General features: G+C 41.4%; 1 protein-coding gene across 1 annotated transcript in view; it reads right to left on the bottom strand.

Moving 5' to 3' along the window:
• MCF2L (MCF.2 cell line derived transforming sequence like) overlaps positions 1 to 13,525 on the bottom strand; it is a 181,184-nt gene that overhangs the window by 74,726 nt on the left and 92,933 nt on the right. The window lies entirely within an intron of this gene.

Below are 13,525 nucleotides of genomic sequence, written 5' to 3'. Positions count from 1 at the left end.
GGAGAGAATACATTAAGGTAAAAAATGCCCAGACCTTAATAAAACTAAGCTTTCAGAATGTGTCCTCCAGATGTTTGGTACTGTAAAAGAGTCACTACTGCTCTAAAACTTAGCTTCATGGATGGGTCCACAATGCCATCTGACCACCAATTCAGGAGTTGGATTTATGAGACCTTTCTTGCCACTCAAACTGGAGAACCTACAAGAGCATGGCAATGCTTCAAAGCCTAACCACCTTCCTTGGCCTAAGGATCCTTATGGTGGATTTGTATTGCTTGTTCTCAAAATACATGTTTTGGTTTTGGAAAGAGTAGGGAACAGTTAAAGCAAATAAAACCTGCCCGGTGTCTAACCCTTCCCCACTTAAGGTATTGGAAATAAAGAGCATTTACAATTAGCCTTGGTACCTATTTACTGTGTTTCTGTACTGGCTCATTCAAATGGTAGAGTCTTGTGCAACGTTAGCCATTAATCAATGCAGAATGTTTGCAGAGTAAATGATTCTTTTTATTAGCCATCTTAAGTTGTTAAAATCCCTTCCCCAGGCTTTATACAATTCCTGAGGAAGGGACCTAAGGGATCCTGAAAGCTTGCCAGAGTTCTTAGCACCAAGAGACGGTTGGTGCTTTATACAATTACTGAGGAAGGGACCTAAGGGATCCTAAAAGCTTGCCGGAGTTCTTAGCACCAAGAGTCTGTCCCTGGCTCCTGATCATAAACTGTAATGAGCAATGGGTGAAAGCTCGGTCAATGTTCTGAGGGTGCAGAACAGAGCGCTGCTGGTGGCACTCACATATGTTGCAGCCCAGTGTTAAAGTTCACCGCCATGCTGCCAGTAATATGCATACGGTAGGTGGCAAGTGGAATTAGTCAATAAAAGCTATCACTTAAACTACAAACTTTCTGCATTCATGTAAAATGTCAGCCTTTCAACAGTGTATTATCTTATTTTACGGAAATCCATGCATTTAACTAGGCTGGAAGTTCATTTCCTTTTCAAAAACAAGTTCAAATACCTCCACCACTTTACTGAAATTTCCCCCAAGCCAGACATGCTCTAGGGCTGCATGTTTACTGCTGGTATCTATAGTGACAGCAATATTTTTGGTACAATTTCCTGTAAAGTAATCAAGTGAAATGTCAGACATCATAATGGCGTCACACCCCTTCCATATCAGTGTTTCAAAATACACAATGAGGTGGAGACACCCATGTTCATGAGCAATATGTGGTATTTAAACAATTCCTGCCCTGTGCTACTGTGCGGAGTCTAATCTGTTTAATGGCTTTTTTTGCAATAATTAGAACTTTCTCCAACGTCAGAGAAACAATATAAACAGCTGTTACGACATGTGAACATTTAAGCATAACTGTCTAGCGTGGAAGGGTTACATTGTTTGCCAGGTTTTTATTGTTGACTGTTCCCCCTAAACTTATGTCATATGGACACCCTGCTACATAGAGTGTCCCTAGATGGTGCAACAAAGGTAAATCTACGCAACAGAGTGGCAGATATAGCAATAAAAAGATAACAGAGTTTCTAACCACTCTCTGGTCTACTACTTAAAATGTTTATAGCTGTGTGTGTGTCTTGTGAAAAAGAACTGACTGGCTGAAAGGATCTAACATGGCTCACTACAATCAAAAGCTGGTTATCCACTGGCAGCAATGGGCTGATCGGGAGGAAAAAAAAAAAAAAAAAAAAAAGAAGAAGAACCTCGAAAAACAGCGAGGATGAGGAAATTTTCCCGGTCGGCTATTGGATTCTGACAGCCGGGGCTTGCTGATTGGCTGCAGTCACTATTCTGTCCACAAAAGTCTATTGAATAATCAGCTTTTGTAGAACAGAGTGGTGACTAGAGATTTAGTTTTGGCACAGTCAGCAAACCTTGGCCAAAATTCAAGTATTGTATGGCTTCCTTAGGTTGGCCAAGGGTACCATTTATGCTCTAGCACAGGGGTGGTCAACTCCGACCCTCCAGCTGTTGTGGAACTACAAGTCCCATGAGGCATTGCAAGACTGACAGTTACAAGCATGGATTCTAGTGGCATGTTGGGGTTTGGAGTTGAAGCACAGCTGGGGGGCCGGAGTTGCCCACTCCTGCTTTAGCAGCCAGCAGTATTATATGACAATCATCTCAAGTTTATAGCCAATTGAAAGTGTATATAAACACTGACAGTGAACTACTCTTATTTACTCCCTTTTGGTCTGCTAAGTACACCATTGAAGGTATTTGACTATATTTATTCCATCAGAGTTAAAAATATCTGTTCATCCTTACAGAAACCTTGTGAGCTCATAATCTCTTGTGCACGGTTCCTTTGCTGCACTATTACCAGTTCCAATTCTCTGTGAACTACAGAACCCCTCCTATGTTATGGAGATTAGGAGAAGGGGGTGTTCTGTAGGCCTAATACACTGTCCTAGTGTAACAACACAGCTTCATCATAGATACAGTACCATTAGTGAAGGACGGGAAGTGTGCTAATTGCAGGATCAGCAAAAATGTAGATGTGTCAAGCGCACTCAAAATGGATGTTTGTGAATGGATGAGAGGATTTGGTGATGCCAGTGCTAGGTGTGCAAGCTCCTAAAACAGGTCTAATGGCAGGATCACTCAGTGAAAATAACAGAGAAAGAAAACCTAAACAAAGAAAACAAACACAATCACCACATTCAGGGACTGTTAAGCAGCAATACGTTTGTTCTTTGGTTAGATTAAGTTAATTTATAGCAACCAAGTTGACATTTCTTCTGCATAATTTAGAGAAATAAAGCACATTGTATTAGTAAGCCATAGTAAAACTCAACTGTGATCTAGATTGCATGGCAAGTATGCCACTTTATAGGCCATGCCTACGGCTATCATATCCTGTCTCAGTAATGTACATCTTACCTAAATGCCATGTAAAGCAGACCTACATAACAAGACATGTGAATAGCTTCCTGGCATGTAACAATACCCTGCAACAGTATTGTTTACAAAATGAATCATTGCAAAGCATGCCATCAGTCTGTAGTAGGCAGGAAAAAGCATTGCTTCAATCCGCACTGCCCTGTCATCACTCAGACAGTGACAGTGTAACGTGAGCAGTGGTTTGAGCCGTGGGAAATGTGTACACAAGAACAAGAAAAAAAAATTACAATACAGACACTGAGATATTCATGACTGTGTCATCAGCCAGCCTCTTCCTCCAGGAAGTACTAATTAAACATAGACCTAAGGCCTTGTTCACACCAAATGCAGAGCAAATCTGCATGAGTTTCTGCACACACAGTGCAGCGGGTTGTGCCGCGTTTTTGATGCATTACGGGTTGTTTTTTGATGCGTTTGCATGAGTTCCAGAGCAGGTCCAGAGCAGGTAAAATAGGGCCTGCTGCAGTTTTTTTTACCTGCTCTGGAACAGAATGCTGCGATGTGAACTGGAGCTAAAAATACCATTGGAATATATTGGACGCAGTTTTGCTCTGGTCTGTAACTGTACAGCTCTGCACCTGCTCCGCGCTTGGTGTGAACAAGGCCTAAATCTGCAAAAGGGGTGACCAACAAAGTAACGTTATACTGTTACAGAAGCTAAATAATTTTTTCTCCTCTTTGTAGAATGATAGATTACTGAAAGGTCTTTTTTCTAAATGTTGTTAAAGTCCATCCAGTGCAGCCTTAAAATGTATCCCGCACAATTGGAGTTATTACAACACATGACTATACACTATAATACGGTAGCACACGATGCTGTCATGTCACCGCTCTTCTACTCTGTTGTAAATATAATATCTTGAAAGGCCAAAACACTGAGGTAAATATATCAGAGAGATGATTAGCAGTACTGTAAACATTTTAAAGTGACATTAAAGGATATCCCCCCACCTCCCCATGCTGGTGTAAGGACGCTTCTTGATCTGGTCATTTCCTGTAGTTTTCAGCAGTCCCTCCAGCGCTGGTGCCAGTCTCCGATCCAGCGCTGACTCCGCTCTCTTCCTGGCACTTCCTGTCCCACGGTGTTGGTGTTGGTGCACGGTGCCTCCATTGACTTACCTTGTGTCTCTCCTCGTCTCCCAGCCGAAGATCTGTATTGCGCATGCGCCCGCCCAATGAACCTCTGGAGCCACCTGAGATTTTTCAGATCTTCGGATGGGAGCGAGCGGCGGAGACACAGATAAGTTTAAACCTTTTTTGTAACTTTAAAAAAAAATGTTTTTGCATATATCTACTGCTTGCTAGCAGTAGATATATTCAAAAAACCGGAGGTTAAATATCCTTTAAGCAAACATAAATATAACATAAGAACAAAATACGGAAAGGGTACTAATCATCTGACAAATGTGTTACATGTATTATATACAACTCTAAGATTTGCTTTAAAGTGACACTACTCAGAAGTTACTCTAACTATTAACAAAAATGTATCTTATTTGTGTATCACTCAGCTGTAGATCCTTAAATCATCTTTGAATTCATGCTGACACTGTCCTTCCTTCTGGAGGGTGACTACTTTTGTTCCCCATGGTCCCTGTGTGTTGTAAAGTAGTCACAGCTCCAAGCTCACTCCCATGATGGACTACAATCTCAATACAAATAAGTAAAATAAAACATGAGAAAGTATTCCTTGCATAGAGAAGAAACATTTCAGCTGCAGCATTTGCATACATTTTTGCTATAAGAAATTACTTCCTGAAAGTGGAAACAATTAAAACCAAAGTCCATTGACAGCAAGAAGACCGAGTCTGTTAAACTATAACCAAAAAATGCACAGATCCTAAGAAGAGAAACTTAATTGATCAGTTATACCTGAATTAGTATCTGCTGAACCTAAAGATCAGTGTACTACAGCATGTCTGTAATATCAACTGATACAACTTAAAAACACTCTACCAGCACAATTTACATAGTTACTACTGCAACATATGGCCCATGCAATTGAACGACCAAAATCATTACTGTCACCATAGATGGAATATAGGCCAAGATGTGTCCAGATGAATTACATGCATCAGCACATACTCTGCGAACTCTGCTCATAATAATGAGGTAATGAGCTGAAATCAAGCATTGTACATGATGAAGCCAGTAAAAAGTTTATTCTGTAACTCATTTGTGCAATAATGTAACATAGCAGTACGTCAGTACTTATAGCAGATACCACTATGTTTGTAAAAGAAGTTTAGCTTCCAAACTGCATGGGAGCTTGCAACATCTTCATTATAACAGCCATTTTTAAGTCCAGGTACAAATTCTCCCTGACTTGGCGTTCCAGGACATTAACATTGTTCTTTTCTTTACACTTGTTTAGCAGGAAGGCAAATCACCTAAGGCTCAGTTTTCTTGCATAGTGTATGATTTCCTGGTATTTTGCTGCATTTATTCTACTCTCTTTCCCCACAAGCCTTCTTGATATGCTGCTGCAGAGAAGCATCCCCATAACATGATGATCCCTCCACCATGCTTCACGGTGGGATAGTGTGTTTATGATGATGTGCAGTGTTTGGCTTAAGACACAAACATGGAGTTTAGTCAGATAGCTAGAAATCTCAATTTTGGTCTTATCACCCAAAGAACCGTCTCCTAACCAAGTTTAGAGTTTCCTACGTGCCTTTTGAGAAACTGAAGGAGTGATGTAATGCCAGTTTGAGGTAACAGTGTCATTCTACCATTATGTTGTGACTGGTGAAGCACCCAAACAACAGGTGTTGTATTTTAATAACCTTCACTTACCCACCACCCTTACGAAAGTGAATTTTCCTTTTGGCTGCTGTCAAATTTGAAAATACGCTCTGAACGTGGCAATCGGTGTACCTTCCATGTGACTGGCTAGTAAACTGCAGAGGACTACAAATTCCAAGATTCCGAGGTGGGCCACAGCGACAGGAAGAAGCAGTAGGCAAGAGTGATGGGAGAACCTGCAACTGGCACACTGGAAGCAGAGATCTTCTAGGCTGATCAGGCTGCATTGTGACCAGGATAGCTTGACCAGATACTAGTTAGAAATTTGAAACACAATGCAACTGATTGGAGGGCTGTGCCTGGGCCAGCACCACAGCCATTTTCCCCTACAATCCTGGATAAGAACTACTGCATGATTATAATGGAATATAGTTAAGCTGTAACTTAAGCTGAAGTAAGATTTAAACTAATTATGTGACTTTGAAAATGAACTGACTGCACCAGCAATCATTTAAATGTATCAAGTCCTCATTCACATCTGTGTGATTTTATGCGCAGTGGTTTATGTACAACAACGCATGACAAGAGAATCACCATTATTTTCTATGGTGCCTGTGTTGTGATCTTGTGTCACGTATCAGGAAAAAAAAAGTGCTGTTGCTTCTGGTAGAGCGTTGTTGCCCCCACAGACTATAATGGGAGCACACAAGAAAATGCATGTAAGATGCATATTCATGCCACCACCTAGCAACCTATACTTTATGAAAACGCAGACGAACAGGTGTGAACAGGGAAGGGGGTGTACGCCAGCAGTTATTTAATTGTAATTAATTTAAATAACTATGCACAAATCTGTTTTCATGTTGACATGAAGGAGTCTAGTTCTGGGGAAAATAAACTAAATTAAAGTGATATTAACCGCTTGAAGACCAGGTGTTTAGACCCCCTTCCTGGCCAGGCCATTTTTCAGTGTTCAGCGCTGCGGTACTTTGACTGACATTTATTCCGTCACGCAACGCTGTACTGAAATGAATTTTATACCATTTTTTGGGGACAGATAGAGCTTTCTTTTGGTGGTATTTAATCACTACTGCGGGTTTTATTTTTTACTATATTCAGGAGCAATTACTGCAAATTTTGAAAAAAATATTTTTTTTACAAATTCTTTTTACATTATGTTATAAAACAACTAATATTACTCACTTTTTTGGTAAAAAAAAAAAAAAACTAGTATACCCAAAATTGGCCATAGGCGACGCTTTAAAAGCTTTTACCGCTCATCAGTTTAGTGTTATCAGTGATTGATGGCCCTAGAACTATTGCTCTCATTCCGACGTTCGCGGCGATATGTAACATGTGCGGCGTAATGGGTGCAATCGTCGTTTTCGCAGGTATGCGCACCTGACGCATGTTTACATGCGTGTATGTAGGGGTGGGGACTTTAAAAAAAAATTTGTTTTTTTTAATTCTTTTTTGTGTAACTTTAAAAAAATTGGGGGGGAAACTTTAAATTTTTTTACTATTTTTTTTTTTCACTTAACTTTATTGCTATCACAGAGGGGGCTGAGAAACCCCCTTATGTGATAGCAAAAGAGGTGACAGGTCCTCTTTATGGAGACATCAGGGGGTCTCCAAGACCCCTAATGTCACCTAGGACCCCCCTGAAGAAGCTGATGAAGCAGAGATCTGCTTCATCAGCTTCTCTCCAGCATCTGAAGCTGGAGAGTGACACAAGAATGCGGAAGTGATGAAGCTGGAGACTGACACGCATTCTGACAGCGGAGAGGGGACCGGAGGGAGCTCGTGTACCGAGCTCCCTCTGATCCCCTGTGACAGAGGCACTATGCTGGTCCCGGGCTCACACCGGAGCCCGGGACCAGCTTGACAGCGGGAGGGGGAGAGCCACGGAGGGGGGCGCACGTCTCGGGGCCTCATACAAGCGATCTGCCGGCTCTATAGCCGGCGGATCGCTTGTATATTAACGGGCATCGCTGCTTCTTTTCAAATAGCGGTGATTTCCCGCTCGCGCCCGAGCGGGCGGGTGTAACAGGACGTGTATACACGCCCAGTTACATCCAAGAAGCTCCCGGCCGGCCGTGTATACACAGCGGCTGGCCGGGAGGTAGTTAAAGTTAAAAGGTTTTTAATCCATTCCAACTACTGAATAAATCACTTATAATGATTGCTGCTCCTTGAGGTTTAGCGTCCAGCAGAATCAGCTGGTACCCTGAGCACTGGGCCTGATATCCTGTTTAGAGTGGTTCCTTTCCCTTGCAGGGTGCTATGGAGACACCCTTGTGTGTGCTAGTAAGCTGTGCGTGTCTTCACAAACACACAGAAACAGCAAGGCAAACCACTTCCCTCCTCCCTTCTCCAAGTTAGTAAGTAGACAGCTGCTGGAGACTGCTCTGTCTATCGTGAGCTTCTACTGGACAGGAAGTTCAGGGAAGCAGAGCTGAGAGAGTTGGAGCCAGCTGTTCAGAAACATGATGACTAGAAGTGCTTGGACCAAAATGTAAATAAATACTTTGCTGGACAATGTATATTTGTTTGATCTGGATTCATTTTTGAAAAAAAGATTTGAACATTACTTTAAATCCATCGTGATCCAATGTCTTATGATAATAAAACACTCAGGAGGAGAATGCTTTATTACATACACCATAGCAATAATAAATTACACGTAATTTAGTTACGGTGCTGGAAATTACCTTGGCTAAAACTGCTAGCATAGTATGCCCAGGTTTTAGATTCTGTGTATAACAGTAACCCTCAAATTAACTGGCTGCTAGAACTCATGTAGTAAATACTAGGGAACCATGATTCAAAGCATGCTCTTGGCTGCATGGATTGGTTTAATGGCTCTTCTAAATGTCTAAAAAAAAACAGCAAATTACTCTTGCAATTACAAGATTAGCATGAATCCAACAGAATCTCATTCTACAGAGTAATGGCTAAACTACATAGTCAATTTTAATTGCATGATTTAGGAGATTAATCTCATTAAACAAATCTCTTGTTTTAAAAAAAAAAATGTCCTATGTGACCTGGCACACTAGAGATTTGTAAACCCCTAATAGCATCATGATCTCATACTGTAAGTTTAAAGTCAGTTTAATCACATCACACACATTTCTCAGGATTAACCCTCTGAGGGTCGGCTGTACACACAATGCGGATCCTGCATGTTCAATGACAGTATTACTCACTAGGAGGTGTACTGCCTAAAGGCCCATTCACATCAGCAGGCATGCATTATGTTCTGTATAATGCAGGCCTGTTGGTATGTGCTGTGAAAGGGCGTTGTGACGCTTTGTTACAATGCAGTGTACTGTTAACCTTTTTTTTTTTTAACTTTAAAATTACAAAATTACATTTCATTCATCTTTATGCACCACAGCATTTTGCAATATGCTGTCTTATGCAGAACGAGGGGCGACCATATCGGCCGCTGGCGTGTTCTGCACATGCGCGCCACCATTTTGAAGTAGATCTAGATATACACCAAGATGGCAGCGCCCGCATGTTCGTGTGCTGCCATCTTGGTTTATACCTAGATCTACTCCAAAATATCGGCGCGCATGCGCAGAACGCGCCGGCGGCCGATACAGCCGCTGCACTTCAGCGTATGACGTCACTGTCATGTAACGTCCAAGATGGCGGCGGGCATGCACAGAACATATTGGCCGCCGGCGTGCTATTATAGAAACAATTGTGGGAGGATGCGGCTACATCCTATGGTCTCTTCTAGGCAATCTTGTTTGTCTTTCTTTTTTTTAAACTATGCATTTTATATGCACTATGCATTTTAAATATATTTATAAAAAAATTTGTTATACTTTGTATAAAAATCAAATGTGTTTTGTGTGATCCTTGAAGTACCTTAAAAGTCCAAATTCTCCTCTTTTCTTTTTTTTATGACATTATCAGGATGCGGTGCTTCTCCTATATGCATACCTCTCTGTATGAATATTACTATCTATATATTCAGGCATTTATTAAATTCGTTATTTCACACTCGGACAAACCGCCGAATCAACAGTTTTTTGTTTTGTCCCTGACAAAGCTTATGGAACTGCATACCTTCCAACTTTCTTTGATGAGAAAGAGGGACACTTTCCAGTCCATTGTATTTAAACCATGGACACAGCTTTGCCATGCCATCAGTTATGTGGACCATTAAGAATTTATATGCCAAAAATGACTGGTTAAACCCTGTTTCACAATTACTTTTCCTTTATATTTGCATTTAAACACAGTAAACAAGGTAATTAAGAGATAAGATAAAGGTTTTAGTGCAGAGTAACACTTATGGTGGTAAATACAATCTTTTCATAGATATCTGTACATCAGACCAAAGGGAGAGACAACTTTAGATGAAAGAGGGACATGGGGATCTGTTACCAAATGAGGGACAGTTCCCCCAAATAGGAGACAGAGGGATATGGTTCCAAATGAGACAATTGGGAGGCATGGGAACTGTTCAGCCACAATACTCAAAACGCAAGAACGCATAAAGCAAAAGTAACCAGACATTAAAAATCAGCCTTGATGATTAATAGATGACTGTTCCCTCCTCTGCAAACTTTTTATGCAAACTCGGAAAAGTATCTAAAACATTTTTCTCTTCTTCAGTAACGCACATGTGATTGTAGATCGAGATTGTGTTGGTTACTTTCGGTTTTCTGTACATCATCATTGCTCTTTGCATCACTGGACATTTTGTGTATACTGAGCTTAGGGTGACGGGAGGATGCTAGTTTGTGTCCTCCCATTACCCTAAGGAGAACTATGGGGAAAAGCCCTGACCCCATAGTTCTCCTTTAAACCCAGGCCATTCTACACATTAAATACACAATTTGGTCAGTGCCATTACAGTGTTCTCATCTCTGTTCTTTCTTCCAGAGCTTTTTTTAATTTCCTAAACTTCTGCAATGGCAAGGTGCAACTGACTGGAATGGAAAATAACTCTTTGTGCACTAAGTGTGCAGATTCACATGTATTTAACTACACTAAATGTAAAACGGGCCTTAGGGTACCATAAATGACCCAATACTTTGAATCATCCAAAATGTATATATTACCCATAATGTGTCCTATCACTCACATTTCCTAAACTGCTGGGCTGCACTGGCAACACAAATGGGAAGAATGCAAGGGAACAGTTAAATACATAAATGTAATAAATATACAGGAGCTGTGTTGCCTGCCAAAGGATTTGTTTTTCTAACCATCCAGTTCTGTCACTTGTATATCACTACTGTGCCCTTTATTGATTGTCAGGTGGAAGCATAGCCCGCAGCATCTAACATTCCCAAAAGTAATGGATGCCAGAAAAGGGCCATAACTCTTAGAGTAAAGATTAGATTAATCTACCACGAGATCTTTTTTGCAGGCTGCTGCTCACTTAATGTGTTTAAGACAGCAGCTGGCCACTTAAATCCTACATGAAGGGTGCTTGTTCAGCGCTTCATCCAGTTTTTGACAGCTATGTTAGGTTACACGGCAGTGGACTTCGCCGCTGCTGTGTGTAACCTAACACAGTGAGGTCAGAGCTACAACAAGCCTCCACCTCACCTCCTTAATTGACGGGGAAAATACAGTATTTTGTGCCATGAGAGGTAGGCATTACTAATTCTCTTTCATAAAAAGGTATCTCGTCAAACTGGCGATAGTCCTTTAAATTTCCCCCAAAAGATCTTCAAGCAATAAGCGTAGAGTAGCCTCTCCTGGTGTGAAAACTGCTGATTTACCGATACTCCTAGAGGTGCCCCCCAGTGATTTGTGGTTTTCCTTTATTGCTGTCTATGTCCACGCTTTCTTACCTTTGTGTTGCATCACCACAGCTGGGTGGGAGGTTAATCTCCAGCACACAGCAATGTAATCACCTATGTAAAGTAAAGTCAGGTTAGGACCACTGCGAGATTTCTGTTGTTGCTTATATCCCCCTCTGGAGTCAGAGGTTTGAGGTCTGTGAATGGTTTGGACCAATGACAAAGCACCACTGGTCCAAGTTGTCCAATCCCAAAAAAAAAAAAACACTGATGGCATCCATCTAGATACATGATCAGTGACGAGCAAGTGAGGGACAGGGAGGCTCCTCCCCATCTCCACCCTCACCACAGAGGCAGAACGGTTTCCCTGCCGCTAGATGAACATATAGCTCAGTGACCGGGCCTGGGGCAAGGAAAGGGATGCCTCACCTGCCACTGACCTCACCGCACGTCTCTGATGTAAGGACATCTCTAGAACATGAAGGACTTAAATTCAAGTATCTGGGAGAGAAGGTAGGATTTCTGGGAAGGTGCTTTGATATGCCAGGTGCCCAGAGGTAGATGACAGCCGGCATGAGTTGGAGTCGTGCATGTAATGCCTTATGTTGGTTCAGCACTAGAAGTGTTTACTTTAAGGGCCCATTCACACTACTGCATTACGTCATACCGCATGTTAATGTGCATTTCCTTTAGCCAGCCCATTTCTTTGAAAGGGCTGCCTAAAGCACTAAAAGAGGTGTATGTACTAAATCGGGGAGAGCACCTCACTGCGACGCCTGCAATGTCTGTCAGCAATATGAACTGGGATGTCATTCAGAATGAATGCCACTGCTTTGCACCAACCACCATTACCACAAGCTACTGCAATGCAGTAGTGTAAATGGGCCCTAAAGTTTTTTGTGGTTTTATTTTATTAAGAATTAGCATGATTCTTGTCCACCAATTCTACCAACCTGGCACATCAGCTGGCTCCGTATCACCATGGCAGGAAGGTTCGCCGGCTGCTGCTCTGCTATAAGAATACTTGCATGCCCTTTAGCCTTAGGGGAACGTCGTGTTCTGATATAATATGAAATACGCTAAATGATTTAACAGTCACATGATTTACCATGTTAGGTTTATTACTATAATGGTACTACTGCCACTGATGTTATCGGGAACTCCAAGGTGACACCTCTCCAGAAATCCCTACATTATAAAGCCATTGCTGGATAACATCACCATCACTTTTCAGCTGGGTGCTGGACATGGAGGAAAAGGGGACATTTCACAGAACTTTGCGTCATTGCTGGTGATTTGAAAGTTTAATTAAGCATTGTAAAACATTTTGGCACTGGGGTGTGTTTTTCCCTTTCATACTTGCAAGCACTGGTGAACAGTGAAGGGGACCAAATTACTTCTTTAGCAGTACACCAAGGAAGGGGTAGCAACCTTCATTCTCTTTGTAGAAATCTGCTCCCTTCCAGTGCTGAAGGCCCTGTGGCCTGATACCAGCATGTCAGTGCATATAAAGCATAGGTTAGGTGCTATGGACAGTAAGTGGGTCTCCAAAGATTTGTCATATATCCCCGTGAGAAGCTATAAATATGGAAAACATTTGATGGTGTCCTAGAATTAATATGATGTCTCCCAGCTGTAAATACATTCCCTTCTAAACAGCATTTTCACACTATTCTACAGATTTAACTAACTATCAAATATTCAAACCTCAAGCGCAAACTTTTTTGCATCTGAAATTCCCATTGTTCGGATTCCCTAAGGCTATTTTACCTTTCAGCAAAAATGTAATATATATGTACAGGGCACAGTAGTAACATGTTTATCCTCCTGTTAATTCTGAGTGCCGGAGGCATCTGTCTAGTTTACAGAGAGCAAGAGAAGGACTTCATACCTGTATTATAACAGTCATTGGGATCCCATCTGGTACATTCTAATATCAATACCAATTTCTCTACAAAACAGTCTGCTGTTCGATTGACAGTGGCACATTTATGATGGGTACAGTATAATATTTTACTTTGGCATAGATGATTTCTTTAGGTATAAAATTGTAGTCATGATTCATAAAACAAACTTACAGATAAAAGG

This window comes from Nanorana parkeri, unplaced genomic scaffold (genome assembly GCF_000935625.1).
Source record: "Nanorana parkeri isolate BGI_ZX_2015 unplaced genomic scaffold, ASM93562v1 scaffold567, whole genome shotgun sequence".
Classification (NCBI taxonomy): domain Eukaryota; kingdom Metazoa; phylum Chordata; class Amphibia; order Anura; family Dicroglossidae; genus Nanorana; species Nanorana parkeri.
Note: the sequence above shows the minus strand (reverse complement) of the source record. Positions and strands in the feature narration are given on the sequence as shown.